Source organism: Coenobita brevimanus, chromosome 18 (assembly GCF_032717465.1).
Source record: "Coenobita brevimanus isolate Jiangsu-jjx chromosome 18, ASM3271746v2, whole genome shotgun sequence".
In the NCBI taxonomy this organism is placed as follows: Eukaryota; Metazoa; Arthropoda; class Malacostraca; order Decapoda; family Coenobitidae; genus Coenobita; species Coenobita brevimanus.
The window spans coordinates 29,493,053-29,512,992 of NC_136971.1; the positions used below are offsets into that span (position 1 = coordinate 29,493,053).

The 19,940-nt window shown below is 42.0% G+C and overlaps 1 protein-coding gene across 1 annotated transcript in view; it reads left to right on the plus strand.

Annotated features, from left to right (window-relative positions):
• Window positions 1-19,940, plus strand: part of LOC145391442 (uncharacterized) — a 338,100-nt gene that overhangs the window by 307,742 nt on the left and 10,418 nt on the right. The gene's annotated exons all lie outside the window — the stretch shown is intronic.

The following is a 19,940-nucleotide window of genomic DNA, read 5'->3' on the forward strand; positions in this document are numbered from 1 at the left end:
CGTACAACCAAGAGTTTACACTAGATGAACTGCTTCTTGCCCTTAAATCCTGTAAAGACACCAGCCCTGGACCAGACATCATCATGTACGGGATGATCCAGCATCTTAATCAAGACAACTTGATTAAGATGTTAGCATTGTACAATGAGATTTGGGCATCTCGAACGTTCCCAAACTCATGGCACTTTGCGCACGTCATACCGATACCCAAAGAGGCTGGTCGTCTTATGAATCCCATTTCATTTCGTCCCATTGTGTTGACTTCTTGTCTGTGTAAGGTCATGGAACGTAAGGTAAGCAATAGGCTTCTTTTTGTTTTAGAGTCGAAGAATTTGTTAAATGATCAACAATGTGGCTTCCGTAAATACAGAAGTTCACTAGATCATTTAATGAATTTGGAGCATTGTATTGCAGAGGCATTTGCCAATAAAGAATTCATGATAGGGGTGTTCTTGGACATCCATATAGTCTATGACATGACATGGCGACGCGGTATGCTAATGAAGCTCTATGCTTATGGTTTAAGAGGAAATTTGCCTATTTTTATTTCAAATTTCTTAAGGGACAGAACTTTCTCTGTCAAATTGCCCTGTAACATAACATCGGATATATTTATCCAGGAAAACGGGGTGCCACAGGGAAGTGTGCTTAGTCCTACTTTATTTAGTATTATGATCAATGAATGGATGGACAGTGTGAAGAGAGCGCTGGATGCGAGAGGGATGTCTGTTGAGCAAGGAAGAGTGGCTGTGCGTGACAGAAATAAATGGAGAGAAATTGTGAATGAATAAGTGATGACGCAGCCCTGAGGGGATATTCTCCCGCATTTGGTCTGATCAGCTAGTCAGGTCAGGTGCGGGTAAGGGGATGGGTGTATTATGATTTGGCAGGGGTAAACCAGTTCTGCTGTCGGGCCCTGCTGCGGATGTCACTGATTGCATTGTGCAGTTGACCCTTGTGCGGTGTGGTGCGGTGAGGATCTGTCCGTTCTCCCCTTTGGGGCTAAGATGCGAATAAATGTGTTTGAATGGATGAGTAAATGGAGAGTGAGTCGTCCTGTCTCGGCTACCTCCCTTTCCTTGGGGGAAGCAGCCTAGGTATATAGACAGATAGATAGATGATCAATGATGTTCTGTCATCAGCTCCCATCCCGAGGAATCTTAAATGCTCGCTCTACGCTGATGATTGTGCAATATGGCACTCTTCCCGTTATGCACAATTTTCGGCTGGGCGGATTCAAGCAGCCCTTGACTCCGTCCACCAATGGGCCTTGCAGTGGGGATTTAAGTTTTCCATCCGTAAGTGTGTCGCTATAGTCTTCACTAATTGTAACGTACCTAATTTGTGCTTAACTTTGGATAATCAGGCGGTACCTTTTCAAAATGCTGTTAAATTTTTAGGAATACATTTTGATCGTAGAATTAATTTTAAACTTCATGTTAATACTTTGCTTGCTCGTTGTGATAAACCGTTAAATGTCCTCAAGTACCTAGCGGGTACTACCTGGGGTGCCGACAGAAAATCTTTATTAATGGTGTATAAGTCCCTTAGTCGATCGAAGCTAGACTATGGCGCACAGGTGTATGGCCTGGCATCCGATGCCAAGCTGAAAGGATTGGATGTGCTACAGAATAAATGTTTGCGAATGTGTCTTGGAGCCGTCCGGTGTACCCGTGTGACTCGTGTGGAAGTGGAGGCGAATGTGCCTCCCCTCTGTATTCGCCGTGACCACCTAGCCCTGTCCTACGGCGTAAGGACATTTAGGAAAACTAATATCGGCAATGTGGCCTGTACCCCCCTGCGTCAATACCACCACCTTCTGCGGGGGGTGCGTCAGCCACTTGCCGCTCACCTCCACTTACTTACTTAGGAGCTTGGTGTGGACCCCAGTGACTGTGACAAGTTGGTGCTTAAGAATATAGCGCCTTGAGAGCCACCCGGCTTTACAGTGGATGTTACATGGCTCCCAGCACCAAAGGCCAAGGCGCCGGAGGTGGAGGTCCACCATTTGTTTCGTAACATCACTGTTCATCACTTGGGGTCCCATCAATTGTACACCGACGGCTCCAAGTCGAGTGAATGTGTGGGTGCAAGTGTGTGGTCGACTGAATGTGCCCTCAGGTTTCAGTTGCCGACTCATACATCTGTGTTTACTTCAGAACTTTTTGCTATTGACAAAGCCATAGACTATGCTCTCAATTCTAGGCATGACTCATTTGTCATATTTTCAGATTCAAAATCAGCCCTTCAGGCAATTGGATCTCGCACTACGGACTCTCACGAGATCCAGGGCAGCATCGTTAATAAGTTGCATTCATGCAACAAGTCATTCACTCTGATCTGGGTGCCTGGTCATTGTCGTATCTACGGCAATGAGCAGGCTGACTTATTTGCAAAGTCGGCTGTAGAACTCGAGGAGACTTGGGACGTTCCTCGTGATCTGCGGTCGAGTCTCTCTCTCGGAAAGAAATCAATAAATCTTCTGTGGCAAGGTCAGTGGACCAGACTAAATATTCCAACTTGTAAGCCGTACCTGGGCGACTGGGACACTGCCAACCATCCCAGTCGCCTAGAAGAAAAAGTGTTGGCACGGTTACGGCTCAATGCCACCATTTTAACCCACATGAAACCATATATGGAAAGACGCTTCCCACCACACTGTGACATCTGTAATGCGGTGTTATCTATCAGTCATATCATCCTGCGCTGTCGGCGATTTATTCGTGAATGTGCTTCACTTATAAATTACTGCGGCGCAGTAGATGTCCCCTTCACCCTTTCCACCATCCTGGGTGATGGGGACATTGTTATGACTCCGGACTGATCAGAGTGATGTGACTTTTTTACTGTGTGATTATGGTTTTTATCAACGGTAAATATGTATATATTGTAATATTAATTAGGGTTGACAGTTGACATATTTTAAATAGTTCCTCCACCCACAGATCTATTTCTAATATAGATGTCCCCTACATTAAGCCAAGTTCCTCGCCTGACAGTCACCAGCTGATGAGTGCAAGTGTGCAATATAGGAAGGTATTGGGCACTTGCAGTCGATGGTGGTCTGCTGGGCGAGGTTCTTCACTTTTTGTACAAATTATGTAAATACATTATATTATCTTGCTTAAGTTATTCTAATTAGGGACGACAGCTGACATATATGGAAATGTTCCTGACTCGTCTGGTTCCCTTTCAAATATTGATGTCCCCTATATTAGGTTGTGCCTCGACTGACAGTCACCAGGTGATGAGTGCAGGTATGTCATGTAGAAAGGCATTACATATCTGCAGTCGATGGTGTTCTCTTGGTCGAGGCTTTTTTAACATTAGTGTAGGTCTAGTTATTTGTCTCTTAGGATTTAGTATAGGTTAACGATTTGTCTGTTAGGTGGTTAGTTTTCGGGTCTTTAGATTAGGTATTTTTGATTATAAGTAATCTATCTATCTATATACCTAGGCTGCTTCCCCCAAGGAAAGGGAGGTAGCCGAGACAGGACGACTCACTCTCCATTTACTCATCCATTCAAACACATTCATTTGCATCTTAGCCCCAAAGGGGAGAACGGACAGATCCTCACCGCACCACACAGCACAAGGGTCAACTGGGCAATGCAATCAGTGACACCCGCAGCAGGGCCCGACAGCAGAACTGGTTTACCCCTGCCACATCATAACAGACCCATCCCCTTACCCGCACCTGACCTGACTAGCTGATCAGACCAAATGCGGGAGAATATCCCCTCAGGGCTGCGTCATCACTTATTCATTCACAATTTCTCTCCATTTATTTTTGTCACGCACAGCCACTCTTCCTTGCTCAACAGACATCCCTCTCGCATCCAGCGCTCTCTTCACACTGTCCATCCATCCTATTCGTGGTCTTCCTCTCAGCCTTACACCTCTCACATCAGATCTAGTTATCTTTTTCACCAATCGCTCATTATCCATTCTCTTCATATGTCCAAACCATTGCAACACCCTCTGCTCAACTCTACCAGCCATCTCCCGAACAACTCCAGTTCTCCTTCGCACTTCATCATTTCGCACCCGATCCATACGCGTCACTCCACACATACTCCTCAGACATCTCATCTCCATTACATTCAAACTTTTCCTCTCTGCTACACCCATATTCCATGTTTCAGCCCCATATAATGCAGTCGGTACCACAACACCCTCATACAGCCTTCTCTTTACATCCATTCTAAGCGAACGACATTTAAACACTTTTTTCATTCCTCCCAGCACCTTTCCTACTTCATTTATTCTAAACTTCACTTCTGCATCTATTCTTCCATCCACAGCAACATGTGACCCTAGATATTTAAAACAATCTACCTCCTCAAGCAACTCACCATTCAAAACTATATTCATCCCCCTACCATCTATTAACCTCGTACACTTCATCACTTTACTCTTACTCTCATTTACTTTCAATTTCCTCCTTTCACACACCCTTCCAAACTCCTCTACCAACTGTCTCAATCTCTCCTCTGAATCAGTCACCAGTGCAGTATCATCTGCAAACAGCAGCTGCTTCAGATTCCACTCTCCTCCATCAACATTTACCAGACTCAGACCACCTAAAACTCTTGCATTCACCTCCCTTACAACACCATCCATGTAAATATTAAACAACCAAGGCGACATCACACATCCCTGTCGCAGCCCCACTCTCACGGGAAACCAATCACTCACAGCATTTCCCACTCTTACACACGCTCTACTATTTACATAAAAACTTTTCACCCCTTTTAGTAACCTACCATCAAGTCCATACAATCTTAAAACAGTCCACAAAGCCTCCCTATCAATTCTATCATACGCTTTCTCTAAATCCATAAATGCCCAAAACACATCCTTGCCTTTCGCTAAATACTTTTCACACACTTGTCTCACAGCAAACACCTGATCAACGCATCCCCTCCCTCTCCTAAAGCCACACTGCTCATCACTAATCACTCCCTCTGTACCCTCTCTAACTCTCATAATTAACACTCTACCATACACCTTACCTACAACACTCAACAGACTTATACCCCTAAAGCTAGTACATTCATACTTATCACCCTTGCCTTTATACAAGGTTAAAAATATAAAAAATAAATAAAAATAATAAAAATAAAACTACAAAAAATAATAAAATAAAATTTTATATATATATATATATATATATATATATATATATATATATATATATATATATATATATATATATAACCCATTGGCGGCCAGTGTCCTCAATATAGGAGGGAACTGGGCATTTTCAATTTTTAATAAAGAAGGGAATCCCGCGGTAGGGACCTATGAGCTTTGCGACTAAGAGTCGACAGGCGGAGGGCGGTACTCCTATCACCTTTGCAGCAAAATCACTCGCACAGGAAATCTGGGAGCCAATGGGATATAGATAGGTAGATAGATAGATAGATAGATAGAAAGATATAGAAAAATAGACATAGATATAGATATAGTCTTTGAATTTGCAAAATCAGCTTAAACAATTTGCATCCAATTTAGACCAAACTTCATGAAAACGTTGAAGGAATTACAGAAACAAAGTAATTATATTTTGAGAACACCCCTTCAATAGTTAAGGTCACTGGGCTAAGTCAAAGTACAATCTGTGTGTGTTTATTTACGAAGTAACTAAATTACTTTGGACTTGTTAACAGCCACATTCCTACAAGGGTTGAGGATAGGCCAAGGAATAAACCTACTGTTTTGGAGAACAGTAGGTAAGAAATCAAGGTCACAGGGCAAGGCCAAGGTAACACTATTCCGGGCCGATGACACACAGGTGCGTCATTTGTTGGCCAACTGATTCCCGGTCGATGACATGCCGATGCGTCAATTGCTGCAGCGAGTTTTCATGGCTAACAATTTTGGCACAACAATTTGGTGAACACAGGCAACAAATCTTCATGTCAATGCAAACTCTCCCCCGGCCCAGGAACGAGGTAGAACGGTTACGCAAGGTTTACCAGGAATAGTGTTAAACAAACGTTGTTCGGTTTGGACCACACTTTGCGAAAGGAATACAGACGGTATAGGTATAAACGGATTCGATTTTATTATTGTAACTATATATACAGTAGAGAGAGAGAGAGAGAGAGAGAGAGAGAGATAAATAGATAGATAGATAGACAGATATTTGTGTGTGTGTGTGTGTGTGTGTGTGTGTGTGTGTGTGTGTGTGTGTGTGTGTGTGTGTATTTTACCAACGCAGTAAAATGGAGTTAACATTGCTAAGACATCTTGTTTTTGGCAGTATTTGCAAATTATCAGGAGGGCTTTTCAGAACCTACAGAGTGATGTGTTAGAAGACTTAAAAGATGCTGATCATGGCTTCATTAGGGCATACCTGGTCGTACAAAAATTTCTATGGAGACGATAGGTCCATCAGTGTCTGCTGCTAGCTGCCTGGTAACACGGAATTAACCTATATTTTAAACGTATGAGTCCCATCAACATTTACGGCATCATCAGGAAGTTTCGCACTGCAGTTACTCATGGAATAAAGCACCCAGACTGCTTAGTAAATTTACTGTGAACAATAGAAAAGGTCTTATCAAATTCCAAGACATGCCAATCGTGAAAATAGGTCTAAAAGGTGGTGGATGTAGCAATAGAGATACAGACAGGACAGCAGTACTCGAAAAAGGGAGGTATGAAGAATAAAAACACTTCTAAACAATACCACTGCTTATATAGATCGTCTTACATTTATCCGGGAAACCAATTTTCTGAGAAATAGATGAAGCAGTGTACACAGATGCTTCTAAAAAGTGGGTTTTGTGTCAAGTGTAACACCCAACAATTTGAGGAATGTAAAGTCACTAATAACTGAATTATTAACAGTAACCAGAAAAAGAAGTGGAGGTGGTGTATAAGATACTGACTAACCGTACGACTATAACTTTTACGCGGACTCAATTTCATGCCCCAACGATCACACCAGTGCATACATTTTTTGATATCGTTGTTCAGTTTAGCATCAGCATCAATCCTATGTGCTGATCAAGTGACACGGGCATATAATGTGGTGTCACCAGTATACGAAATCACTGCAGAAGAGGCTGTATCTCACATGTCGCCCTTGAGTAGAATGAAAAGGGGCCTAGTATGCTCCCTTGGAGCACACCCGATTTGACAGCAATAAAATTATTAGACTTTCCATGAACAGTCACACGTTGTTGCTTGTTAGTTAAAAATAAAAATATTTTACCTAAGACAGTCACAAATACTAAGAGCACCCAATTGAAGAAGTAAAGCCTGATGGCTCATTAAGTTAAAGGCTGAGCTAAAGTCAAGAGAAATTACCCACGCTTCATGCCCCAGCATCCAACGTGGCCTGATTATCATAATATGTACCGTGAGTGCACTGCAGGTACTCAAGCTTTGTCTAAAATCAAACTGATTTGATGGAAACAATTCAGATTTGTGAATAGAAGTCTAGAGTCACTTGATCACCAAGTGCTCGAAGACTTTAGCTAGCACAGGAGTGACTGAGTTAGGTATGAACTCCTCTGGAGAAACAGAGGCAGATGAACCTTGAGGAAGTGGAGTGACTTTGCGTTACAGCAACATACCGAAAAGGTACCTTGCCTAATAAGTTTTCAAAAAACGGCAGCAAATTTAGGGGGTAAAGGCTTGTTGATTCCTTTAAAAAGCAAAGAGGAAAATCCATTAGGAACCGTTCCACCAAACAATCAAACTCACTCAACAGCTTTCAAGCTCGAAGTCTCTGAATACAAATGAGGTGAATCAGTGCTCAGGTACACATATATGAGATAGTACAAGACTAACAACAAAGGTTAAGAGAGTGGCTTGTTTACGAAGGCCAAAGGCGGCCGAGCCATGAGAGTGATAATGGTGGCAAAGAAGTCTTAACCAAAGGGTGATTTCTTCACTGCAGACCACCAATTGCGTGCCTGAGTGGCACCAGCAAGAATTTCTTTCAGATGATCAATATGGTAAAACTCTGCTAAGCGGTAGACTCTTTGGGCCTCTGCCCATAGTCGAACGTAGTTCTCCCAACGAATTTGTGTTTTGAACTTTGTCCACCATTGGAAAGCACCTGCATGTCTCCCTGAACTTGTCTGTAGTTATCATTAAACCAGGCTTTATCCCTAAGTCTGTCTTAATGACTTTACTGAGCAGTTTCCTGTTATATATATCAAGATGCGTACTGTTGAGCGCAGATGAGGATGAAGCTTGGTGTACATTGTTCCAATTAATGTTATCCATATCATGTTTAATCGCGACCCAGTTGATTTGTAATTTGAGGAATGCTTTCCTAAAAAACAATAAGTTAGCCATAGGGAAATTTGTCTGGATACGAACTGACAGACAAGAATGATCAGAGGTGCCAAGAGGGATGCACATGAGCCTCAACACCTCCGAGAGCATCAGCAAGTATAAAAATCTAGGCAGTTCTCGTAGATGTGTGTTGGGATAGAAACAATTTGTTCACAACTGAAGAGGTTGGGAAAGTCGAGAGGTGCACGAACATACCGCTCTGTTTGAAAAATAGGCTTCAGCCACTGAATGTGAGGGGCATTAACATCACCAATAAGATGATAGATGCTCCATGATCCAGGGGCTGTATAGAGGCCATGAATGTCAGAAGGCAGTCATATATTCCACTGTCAGGATCAGGGTTATGGTGCAGACGGAAAATATAAATATTAAATTGGCTCCAAACCTTGAGTAAAATAACATCACGACAGATACATTATGTGCTGATACACGACTCTCATTAAAGTCATCACATATGTACAGACACATGCCTCGCGCTCGTGAGATAGAGATGCGCCACACTAATACTGGCCTTTTAAAGCTAGCAATTGGGACCTCTGAGATGTCTGAAATGAGAGATGTCTGAAACAAATAAACAAGAGTTTCAGGGCAACATCGGACACTGTAGTTTACAGAAACAATGAAGAGATCATGTAGATTAGCCTTGAGTCCTTGGATAATATTACAAAATTCTACCATGATGAGCATGAGGACCAGGATTACAATGGACATCGCCAGCCATTAAGACAATAATGTGTGTAAATCAACAAATAAATCGCACACAACATAAATAAGCGGAACATAACGGTTCACCTGATGGATCCCCACATCAGGAAAGGTATAGCTTTGCACCAGCATGTCGCCAAAAGCAGGTGCTGACAATCGTTGCAGACGCCATCATTCACCCCATCGATTTGTCAGCCACACCTAAGGGGTACCAGAATAAGTGAGTGAGAGAGAGAGAGAGAGAGAGAGAGAGAGAGACCAGCAAGCATCAGTGGTAAGGAAAGGTAATGACAGGGAATGCTGGGTGCTCAGCTGCGGCGATATCACTAGAATCCAATCCAAAGAGAGTGTGGTGTGGTGTGAAAATGTGCATGTAATGTAGTTAGAGAATATGTTTGGGAGGGACTGCTTGCTTCCTCTCTGTATTAATGAACACTGGAAAAACATCAGCAATAGCGGATGAACAGAAACTAGACCTGAGAGCGAGAGAAACAGGAGACACATTATTCCCGATCACCAGCCTTCCATCCACCTCGGGAGCACCGCCCTGTTCGGCTGGTGCTACAGTTTACTCCAACAGTTTGAGATCATGTCAGTCATAGGTCAAGGTCAGGGGGAAAGATCAAAAGTCGAAACCACAGAACAAGGTCAACAAATAGTTTTCATCTGATTTGAACCAAACTTGGTGGAAGAATTAAGAGACGGGCAATAACGACGGGATTCAATTTTAATGAACCTCAGTCAATATTTGTCAAATTTCGCCCGGGATGTATTTGTGAATAAACAAAATAATCAAATAAATTAATCTGATTTAGATCAGTCTTGGTCAATGAATGGAGGATCACTCAAAGAGTTGATCAATTGCCTTTTTTTAAATTAATATGTTAAAGATCAAAATATCACATGGCAAAGACATTTCAAAGAGGTATTATCTAATGTAAACTAAATTTTGCAAAATGACTGTGGCTGATACAAGGATAAATGACTCGATTTTGAGAACAATAAGTCAAAGCCACAAGGAAAGGTCAAAGGTTAATGTCACTGAGCAAAGACAACTGATGTACTTTCGATCTGACTTGAACCAAAGCTGTGGGAAGGGTTAAGAGTTAGGCAAGATTGAAGTAATTAGAATTTAGGGGTATCTCGTCAAAGATCAAAGTCACAGGGCGAAGGCAAATACTGGGCAATTGGACCAGATGGTGGGCGTGGGTGTTCCAATAATCTTATTAATTACTATATTCGCCGTCTCTCTCTCTCTCTCTCTTGTATTTGCATCTTCAGCAGAATCTCACTATGTCCCCGTCCTCCACCTTCATCTCTTCCTCCTATCATTACCTTCTTCATAGTCTCTCTTCCCTGCATCTGATACTGCAGTGTAATCTCCAGCCATCCCCTCATCTTACAGCTGTCTCGTGGATATTATAATTCCACATTCAACTTCTCGTCGCTCTCCCCGCTTTGGTAATACATCTTACCCTCAACAGAGGCTTTACACTGCTTATACTCCTCGTTCAGCCTCACTATCACTTGGCATTCTCCTTTAATGTACATGGTTTTTAACTCTTGGAATGCCACACAAACTAATTACAGTTTATTGTTCCTTGCCGTCTTCACTGTGATACTGATGATTTAATGCATATAGTTGCGTGTTCATAACTTACACGCATTATATATATATATATATATATATATATATATATATATATATATATATATATATATATATATATATATATATATATATATATATATATATATATGGTAGGTGCTCACCATCCACTTACTCCATGTAGTGCTGCTTTGGGTGTCTGCCCATTCCTCTCTTCCATCCTTCCTTTTCTGTCTTTCTTTCCTTCACTCTTTTCTCATTCTTCTGCCTACGGGTGACTGTACACTCCCTCTTCTGTCTTTCTTTCCCTTATTCTTTCCTCTTCCTTCTGCCTATGGGCAACTCTACTCTGAGTGACAGGCCAAATGGTTTCCCATACACCAGGAAACCATTTACTACGCTGTGTAGTAACTATATAACCAAATTATGGCGCCTGGTGGTTTAGTGGGTACTTAAGGTGCTCCAATTGGATTAACCCTGAGTAGGTTCATATCCAAGGGGTGGTTGGGATTTATTGCTCAGGGATGAGTGGGGTTGGTCACTCTCATCTTAAATGTCAGGACTAACTTGCCTAGCCCCGAGTTCCTGCGCTCCTCGTGGGGCGACATAGGATTGGAAGATATATATATATATATATATATATATATATATATATATATATATAATGTGTGTGTGTGTGTGTGTGTGTGTGTGTGTGTGTGTGTGTGTGTGTGTGTGTGTGTGTATGTATATATTGCGTGCCTGAGTGTCCCCCAGATTCCCCAATTCTAAATCACTTAATCGTGGCAGACATTTCAGAGAGCCTCAGAGGGCCCAGTACCTGCCCAGGGTCCCAACCAAATGGGCAGATTCGCATGGCCATGTGGAATGTGAGAGGTGTGAAAGAGGAAAGCAAGAGGGTGGAGGTGGTGAATGTGTTCAAGAGTGCGAGATATACAGTGATGGAATTGTGTGAAACGAAGATGAAAGGGTTTGAAGTGGAGGAGTGGGAGGGTGTGAAATGTGTAAGATCGGGAATGAATGGGCGAGGAAGATGAAAGGAAGGAGTTGCTACTGTTGATGAATAAGGTGTGGCAGAGTGGAATGAGAGACTACAAATGTGTCAGCTCGAGGTGTATGTATGTGAAGTTCAAGTCTGAGCAGGTGAAGGTGACACTGATTGTAGCATATGAACCGTGTGAGGACAGGAGTGAGAGAGAGAAAGACAGGTTTTGGGATGAGCTGGATGAAATAGTGAGAGAAATGCCCAGGAGCTACAAGGTGATCATAATGGAGGATATGAACGGAAGAGTAGGCACTGGTCCTGAGGATGACATAATGGGTTATTATGGAGAACCAGGAGAAAATGATAATGGGAAGCAGCTAAAGGATATGCGTCAGGAGAGGAGGTTGTGCATTTGTAACTCGTATTTCAAACACAAAGATGCACATAAATATACATGGCATAGAGGGAACGAGGATCATGTTGAAAAAAAGCCTGATTGATTACGTGCTCATAGAGAGGTCGATGATGGGAATGGTTGCTGATATGAGGGCCGTGAGAGGACGATGTGGAGGTCTGTCAGATCATATGATTGTGGTATGCAAGATCAAGCTGAGAGGAGTGAGGTGGATCAGGAAAGAGAGGAACAGTCAGGGTGAAAGACTGAAAGTTGAGAAGCTTAAGATCAAAGAAATGGCAGATGATTACAGGTCCAAAGTAGAGGAGTTAGAAGCAGTGAATTGGAATGAAATGGATCTGGGCAGCCTGTGGAATGCATATAGGGATTGCTTAGTTAGGACTGATAAAGCGGCGTATGGTGTGGCAAGAGTAACAACAAAGAAGAAAGGTATGGCATGGTGGGATGAGGAGGTTAACCCACCGCGTCCTGGCAGATTTTTCACCAGTGACCCCCCCCCAATCCCGGCAGATTTTTTAAAAGCTTTTTTTTTTTGGCTAAAACCTCCGCTTTTTATGAGAAACATCGAAATTTCAGAGAAAAATTGCTCACCTGGGCTTAGAAGTGGTCTAAACAGGTGACCTTCCCCTCACCTGGTACCGTTTTCTTTCGAACCTCGCTCCAGAAAAGTCGTTTTCTATGGGAGGGGTAACTATTCCAAACCACTCAGAACAGGTAGATATTTATTTATTTGGTATGAATTTATATGTAGTACAAGAGTATATTTGTTTTCATTCAATAATATAGGCAATATAAGCGTTGTTTCACACACCAGACACATCAACATACCGTACCTGATTTGGCAACGTAACTTCCTCATCACTTCAGCTCATTTCTTCCTCTGGAGCCATGTAAACTTTGTCCTCCACATTGTCATCGACTGGGGAATCACTCTTGACTTGAATTTCATACCGTGGTGTGACATGTCTTTACTGGCCAGGTCACTGGTAACAGGTGAGTTGTCAGGACAATGGCGTGTGGGGTAGGGGAGGTTACGCGGGGTAAGGCATTTTCCCTACCTGGCCTCAGGTAGAGGAGGGTGTCCCGCGTATACGTACCAAAAATCACAAGCGAAATTTGAAACGTGCAAATGACAGACCTCACAATTGCAAAATGTATGGGTACGTCATTGAGTGTCACTGTGACAAAACGTGAAGATGCACCCATACGTAAATGGGATGCGGCGGGTTAAGAGAGCGGTGGGGGAAAAAAGGAAGCAGTGGCTAAAGTAGTTACAGGACAAGGGTTCATTTGAAATAAGAACTGAATAAATTGAGAGCAAGAAGCACATAAAGAGACTAGTGAAGAGGAAAAAGACAGGGAAATGATGATCTAGGAAGAAAAATGAATGCGAGCTATGAAAATAGGAAGCTATTCTGGAAAGAGGTGTGGAAATGTAGAAGTGAAAGAGGAAAGAAATGTGATGGTGTGAAGGATGTAGGTGGTAGATTTTTAACCCATGGGGATGAAGTAAGGACCAGCTGGAGAGAATATTTTGAAAGCCTGGTGAATGGGAATGTAGAGAACAGAGCGGCTGTAAACATGATTCGTTATGGGGGTGTGCAGAGAAGGAGTGCAGTGCCAGGAGATGTGACACTCTTACAGGTGAAGAGTACTGTGCATCGGCTGAAAAATGAGAAAGCAGCTGGGGTTGATGAAGTGTATGCAGAGATGCTTAAGTGTAGTAGAGAGAGTGGAATGAAGTGCTTCTTGGAGATATGTAAGAAGGCTTGGATGAGTGAAACTGTGCCTGCAGAGTGGGAAAAGGCTGTGATTGTACCCCTGTACAAAAATAAAGGTGAGCGAAGTGAGTGCAAGAATTATCGTGGCATAAGTTTATTGAGTGTGGTAGGGAAGGTATATATAAGAATTATTAAAGAGAAAGTGAGAGATATCAGAAGTCCTAGTGAGGGATGAACAGGGTTGCTTTAGGAGTGGTAAAGGATGTGTGTATCAAATATTTGCAGTGAGACAGATAACACAGAAGGCTTGTGAGAAAGACCATACGGTGTTTATGACATTCATGTATCTGGAAGAAACAAACGACAAAGTGGACAGAGAAGGATTGTGGAAAGTTTTGCACATATATGGTGTAGATGGTACAATAAGCTGCTAGGTGCTGTCAAGAGTTTTTATGATGGTAGTGAAGCATGTGTATGGGGTTCATGGGCATCCAAGTGAATGGTTCATGATCGGTGTGAGCGTGCTACAAGGTTGTGTCATGTCCCCATGGTTGTTCAATATGTGCGAGTATATGGATGGGCTGATGACAGAAGTAAAAACACGAGTAATGGCGATGGTAATGAATGGTGATGGATGGAATATCTCAAATTTATTGTATGCTGATGATGCAGTACTGCTTGCAAGTTCCAGCCAAGAACTTGGTAGGCTAGTGCAGAGTTTTGTTGGTGTCTGTGAGCATCGTGCCTTGAAAGTAAATGTAGAAAAGAGTAAAGTGATGGTTATTGAGAGACAAGGTGACTCCCAGTGCGATGTTACAGTGAATGGAGAGAGACTGGATTTGGTAAGAGAGTTCAAATACCTGGGAACAATGATAGAAAAGAGAGGAAAATGTGCAAAAGAAACTGAAAGTAGAGTGACACAAGGAAGAAAAGTAGATGGTGCAATGAAGGCCCTGATAAGAAATAGAGGCTTGAGTGTTGCAACTACACGAGGCTTACATGAACGACTGTTTGTGCCAACTTTAACATATTGATGTGAGACCATGGTGTGGCATGAAAATAAAGTCAAGAGTAAGAGCAATGGAGATGGGACTGCTGAGTAATGTATGTGGAGTACAGAAGGTGGATAGGATGCGAAATAATATGATTCATGAAAGATGTGGAGTGAGGAAGTCCGTGGACACCAGAATCGAAGAGAGTGTGCTGAGATGATATGGTCATGTGCAGTGAATGGATAACAATAGAGTGCTGAAAATGGTATATCTGAGCAAATTTGAAGAAGGGAGGAGGTGAGGTAGGCCAAGGAGAAGGTGGAGAGATATGGTGGATGAGTGTGTGAGGAAGAGAGGTTTGGAAGATGGTGAGGCTAGGAAACTGACAAGAGATCGAGCTGGCTGGATAAATGCCATGAGAAGTGCATGATTAGGTATTTGGCACCCCTTTTTAACATGGCAGTGTCCGGATTGACTCAATCGGATAGTTTATGTGAAGCTACAGATCGTGGTGGATGTTTTTGGCGCGTCCGATAGAGCCAGGATTCCGGGGGCTTGAGTGATGAGTGAATGGAAGTATGGCCCATTGGATTGGGCAAATTTGGGCTGTCTGGACATTGCTACTCCTCACCCTGCCCTAGGGTGGGAAAGGGGGTCCGGATGATGATTATGAAGATGATGATGATATATACAGTATACTGTATATATATGGAGCCTCTGCGGTACAATGGTAGAGTGTGCGTTTCGTACACGGGTGAGCCAGAGTTCGCGCCCTGCCAAGGTAATAAACTTTGGGAGTGTTCACCTGGCCATGTACTGCATTGGTGGACACAAAGGGTGATGTGGTTGAACCAGTGTCGCTTACTATAAAGTATGCTTGCATCCAGTCGGCTTACACAGGCCGATTAACCCGCCCCATCCCGACGTTTTCTGGGCAGTGGTATGCCCCAGTCCCGACATTTTTGGACCTTTTTTTTTTTTTGGCTCAAACATCCGCTTTTGGTGAGAAACATTGAAAATTCATAGAGAAATCGCTCACCTTAGGTTTAAAATACTCGATCCAGGTAGGAGTACCTCCTTACCTTACTGTGTTTTCTATCAGGCTGGCTGCAAAAGAAAACGAGTTCTATGGGAGGATAACTATTCTACACCACTCATAAACGGTATTTATTTATTTATTTGGTACGAATTTATATATAGTACGAGAGTACATTGGTTTTCAAACGGTAATATAGGCATTATAAGCATTGTTTCACTCACTAACTCATCACCATTCGTGACCTTTTTTTGCCACATTACCTGATCATCATTTCTGACTGTTTCTTCCTCTAATGTTTGTCCTCCACATTGTCATCGATTGGGGAATCACTCTGGCCCTGAATTTCGTACCGTGGCATGACATGGCTTTACTGGGCAGGTCACTGATAACAGGTGAATTGCTGAGAAAGGTCATGCGGGGGGGGAGGAGGTCATGCTGGGTAAGGCATTGTCCCTGCCTTATATCTTGTAGAGGAAGGTGTCCCATGTATACGTGCCAAAAATCACTTGCGAAAATTGAAAATTGTGCAAATTAGGGACCTTGCAATGTCCTTGCAATGTTGCTGCATTTATTTACGTCTCCGAGGTATGAGTGCACATCATGTGAGGACGTGAAATCACGTCTCCTGGACGGGGCGGGTTAAACTTGGTTCACAGACTACACACACATCCAAAGCCACTCAAACACTACAAGTACATTTACAAGCATTTCTCACCCTACATACAATCTCTACCAGACAGTCTAAGCCACTTGGTAGAGATACATTGGCTCTATCGTCCCGACTTCGGTCGGGATAGGCCGGTCCTGCGGTGGATACTAAAACGGCTGATGATTATGATCTACAGTATATATATATATATATATATATATATGTGTGTGTGTGTGTTTGTGTGTGTGTGTGTGTGTGTGTGTGTGTGTGTGTGTATGTATTAGGGTGGTCCAGAGAAAATTTTTTCCTCCAAATATTTCTCCACAAGGTTGTTTTCATGTCTTACAGTCCGTATAGCCTTTCTGCAAAATTTAGTGCAATTCTATGAGAAATTAGAGGTTCGCCCAACTTGGCACTATTCCTGCATTCAACTACTTTGGTTCAGAAAACAGTGACTGATTTTCATAATGCACATAACAATTATTACAATTTTCAAAACAAAATGCATATCTAAATGTGCCCAAGATTTTCTTTCATCACCTAAATTATTTTCCACTTATCAGTGTTTTCTTGGAAGCTGTGGGCAACTGCTTTCGGTGGTTAGCCACGCGTTGTAGGAGATACTGTTTCTGGTCCTCATTTCGGGTCAAAGTGGTATTGTAACGCTTGATCAGAGCAATACCACTCTCCGCTATGTCATTGGCAACCTTTATCTTTTGTGAACGTCTTTCAAGATCTCTGTAGTGAGCATCTCTGCGCCATTCCTTTGGGTCCTTCTGAAGGAACTGATGTGTCTCTTCTTGTCCACCAACCTTCAAGGCATCAAAAATGGTGAATATCCTCATTGTGACATGACGTCAGGTCAGGTCAGATACCTGTAGCGGGTTTTTCTATTCTTCTCGGACATGCATCACATTGGAGGTGCTGGAGGTTCTGAACCATCCTTTTCTTAGTATTGTAATCAATCCTGTCATCAAAAAAGGTTGACCCAATGAGGTGCTCTGACAGGTACCACAGCTGCTGGCTTAGAGCTCTCATAGCCTGCTGACCAACTTCTTGTATGATGTGATTGTCCAGTAGGTTCAGCAACTCAACGTTGACAGGAGCATGGGTACCCTTTGGTGCTTCATGTCAGTACTTGATGTAAATCAAGCTGACAAACAGAGCCATGTGGGTTAGTTGCGTTCCTCACTTGGTGTTAGCTTGAATTGTTGCCAAAACAGGTATACTGTAATTTTAGCGAGTAAATGCCCTTCGCCGTCCACCTGGCATGATGCATGGGCCCTGAAGCTGTATTCCTGTCTGAAACATTTGTTAGATCCAGTGCTCCAATAACTACTGACGATTTGAAAATGTTAATGGTGTCATCCTTTTTAAAACGTTTCGAGTGAGGCGCATCAGTTTGAGAATGAGTGCTACCAACAGGTTTATATTCATCTTCATCTTCCGAAGAGGATGATGAGGACTCAGCAAAAATTGTTGAGGTGTTTGCTCCTTCCAGCTGACGTTGTTTCAGTTGATATCTTTGTTCATTTTTTCGCGATCACTCTCCCTGGTCCTATGCTTCTTTAGCGCTAGGTAGTGATCGAAAAATTTTGAAAGTTTCCGGACACAAGCATCGATCCGCTGAGTCGGGATTTGAGCCCGGTCCCAGATCCCCATAACCGTCTGACAAGTCAGATTCAAACTGGTTGGTATTGTTTGTGCTTGATCAGCGTGGTGTACTGCACAAGAAGGAGTGCGTCCAACCATGTAGGTAATCTGTGGCTTGGCAGGTTTCCAGTTGGCTTCCCTGAAAGCCACACACCAGGATTTGTTCTAGTTCCAGCCATATGGCCTGAAAAAAGAGACACAAGTTTGAGTATTGTTTCCGGTCGGAAATCACATCAGAGTCTGCAAAATCACTAAATGCAGTTAAATTTAAGGTTTAATTTTCGATTTAAAAAAAGAAAAAAACTTTTTCAGACGATCTCTTTTTTGATGAAGTCATTGAGATAAAAACACAATAGATTGCTACATCACCTAAAATGCTCTATTGGGAAGTAAAATGCAAGTAACCTGAATACGCAGGGCTCTGTTAGCTCGTGATTATCACAATATGCATATCTGGGCAACCTCTAAACATTATTAAATCGTGATGAAATTTTGCCCATAGCTTTGCCAGACCATATGGACAAAAAAAAAAAAAAAAAAAAACATGCTTGTGGAGAATGTCTATTACCAGTTCGATTTTTTGACTTATTAAGATGGTCCACCCTAATATATATATATATATATATATATATATATATATATATATATATATATATATATATATATATATATATATATATATATATAGATAGATAGATAGATAGATAGATAGATATAAATATACCTATACATACACACACACCTATATAGATAGATAGATAGAGATATAGAAAGGTAGATATAGATATACCTATATACACACACACACAAACACACACACACACATATATATATATATATATATATATATATATATATATATATATATATATATATATATATATATATATATATATACTGTATATATAGGTGTGTGTGTGTGTGTGTGTGTGTGTGTGTGTGTGTGTGTGTATACGGTATGGAAAGTTTTTGACTCTTTAGCCGTGAATCAAACCCGGGACTTCTTAGACAGAAATCAAGCTCCATTATCACTTCACCCCTGTGTGATAAAAGCCAAGCCACCTGAACTCTATGAAGAACCAAGTAAACCGTTGTAGGAGGATATTGTTCAGTCCCATGACATATGATGATACATATTTCACACACATCAGGATTTACCTGGTTCTTCATATAATTCAGGTGGATTTGGCTTTTATCACACTGTGATGTAGTAATAACGGTACCTGATATCTGTCTAGAGGTCCAAGGTTCGATTCACGGCTAGAGCGCTAAAAACCTTCCACATACGTACGCACGTGTAATGTTTATTTCTCCAATATCTATCTATCTATCTATTTAGAGAGAGAGAGAGAATTGACTAGGAGAGTGTGTCAGGAGGAGGGGGAGAGGGGCAATGAGCGACAGCGAGGATGAGATAAAGGGTTCATCTGGAGTGGTATATGAGTGGAGATGTTAGCTGGGGAAAGAGAAACCTGATAGCAGAGGAAAGAGTGACGTAAAGGCGATTGCTTTGTTGTTACCCTCTTCGAGATCAATTAGAGTTATATGAAGCATCTGGTTTATATTATCAGTCCCTAGCATTGATCACGTGGGATTAAGTTTAAAAGTGAGCCACCAACTATTCGACCAGTGCTTCTTAAAATGGTTGAGCGGGGACCGGTGCCGGTCAACGGGGAGCTTCCAGAAACAAACAGTTAATATAATCACTGGAATTTCACCAGGAATAATAATTATCTGTTGATAACTCTGAATACATTTTTTAAAAACTAATTTATTGATAATTATGCTATTATACCGGTACTGACAATTATAAAACGTATTATATCGATTATTGTGCCATGCCATGGCATCAT